The sequence below is a fragment of the Elephantulus edwardii genome, unplaced genomic scaffold (genome assembly GCF_000299155.1).
Source record: "Elephantulus edwardii isolate Elephantulus edwardi_28Jun2011 unplaced genomic scaffold, EleEdw1.0 scaffold00268, whole genome shotgun sequence".
In the NCBI taxonomy this organism is placed as follows: Eukaryota; Metazoa; Chordata; class Mammalia; order Macroscelidea; family Macroscelididae; genus Elephantulus; species Elephantulus edwardii.
The window spans coordinates 2,069,746-2,071,524 of record NW_006400018.1 but is presented as its reverse complement, the minus strand read 5'-3'; the positions used below and the strand labels follow the sequence as shown (position 1 = coordinate 2,071,524).

The 1,779-nt window shown below is 61.0% G+C and overlaps 1 pseudogene; it reads right to left on the bottom strand.

Annotated features, from left to right (window-relative positions):
* Nucleotides 1-497: 497 nt before the first annotated feature.
* On the bottom strand, nucleotides 498-1,498 carry LOC102849317 (annotated as a pseudogene).
* Nucleotides 1,499-1,779: the final 281 nt, after the last annotated feature.

Genomic DNA, 1,779 nt, shown 5'->3' with positions numbered 1-1,779 from the left:
TTTCAGTTATAAAACATGAGCCTCGGAGCAGCTGCACCTGACGGCCTGTCTGCAGGAAATGGTCCTCTTGGTTCAGTTAGTTTTGCTGCATATTTTGAAGCTGCTACAGGAGGGACGTGTGGCGTGGTTGGCCTCACACCTGGGCACGGAGGCTGCGGGTGCAGCTGGTGCCCATGTATGGCCGGCAGGCATGGCTGCAGCCCCTGCTCCAGGCTTCCTCTGGTCAGCTGCAAGGTCTCCAATCTCGTGTAGGCAGGAGACGCCTCCTCCTGAACACTCACCCCAGCGGTCCGACTCTGGCTCTGTGCTGGGGGGCCGGCTTGGAAGGCAGAGCGAGTGGGCAGGCGGGCTTGTGGATGGTTCCCAAGTCTTCAGCAGTGCTGAGAACGCCTCCGAGTGTGTGCGCGCGTGTACACGTGTGTGTGTGCCCACCTACCCGGCATCCTGGCTGCACTCAGGCCTGTGGGCAGGTGCATCCGGGGCTCGCAGACTAGGCCTCAGCACAGGTCGATGTGCTTGAGGTTATTCTGAATGATGACATCGGTCACCGCGTCGAACACGAAGTGGATGTTGCTGGTGTCAGTGGCATAGGTGAAGTGGGAATAGATCTCCTTGGTCTCTTAGTTGCAGTTCAGGTCTTCGAACTGCCGCTGGATGTACACGGCTGCCTCCTCGTAGGTGTTCTGGCCACGGTAGTCAGGGAAGCAAACGGTGAGCGGGATCTTCTCAGCCAGCAGGTCCTTCTTAAGGAAAAGGATGAGTGAGGTGTTGATGAACCAGTCGTTGTTGCAGATGGAGTCAAAGAGGCGCAGACTCTCAGCCATCCAGGCTCTTCTGGTCAGGTCATAGGCGCTGAGCTCCACGCAGAAGTTGATGGCAGTCACGTCCTCAAAGCAGGGATCCATTGCTTCTGCTCTGAGCGCTGGCCGCCCACGTCCACCGTCTTGAAGGTCAGCTCCTTGAAGGTGAACTTGTTCTCCACAATGCCTGTCATGTCGTGCGAGTGCAGGATGTCTCCACCGTGGGGGTGTAGTCGGGCGTGGCGATGCGCTCCAGGTCGTTCAGGTAGTAGGCTGCATTGTCCTCCAGGTGGTACTCGCTGGAGCTACCGAAGCAGGCCTGCGCGCTGGGGTCAGCCCACAGTCGCCGCGTGACGACGCCCAGCCGCTCGAGTGTGGTCTCGCCTTTGTTCTCAGCTAGTTCCATGAGTGCAAAGAGCTGGGTTGTGGAAGTCGATGCGCAGAGCGGCCAGCTCAGTGAGACGGGTGAGGGAGTGGATGGCGTTGTACATGATGAGGGGCTGCTACTCCCTGCAGGCCTCCAGGTTGAAGCCCCCGCTGTGGATGATCTTCATCTGCTTGACGATCGTGCTCTTGCCAGAGTTGCCGGCGCCCGGGAGAAGCAGCTTGATCTCATGGCTCTCGGAGCGCAGGTGGCCACCCATGCGCCGGGAACGCCGCGCCACCTCCTTCTCCTCCGAGCTCTGCCAGCATCCCATGGTCCGAGGTGGCCGGCCACCGTGCTCAGCTGAGCCCTGTCCTCACGCTGCTCTGCCTGCTGGTGCTGAGACACGATGCTGAGTGGCCACCCTGTGCTCAGCACCCGCTGGGGGACACAGGCAAGCCGCCACACTGTAGCCTCTGGTGCTGTGAGGGGGCCCCAGCGGGCATGGCCATCCCAGACACAGCCCGCTGCCCTCCAACCGAGCAGCTCTGGCTCAGCAGTGGGAGACTGTGGGGCTCCAGGTCAGTGGGGAAGCCTCCCGGGTCGGGGTGTCTG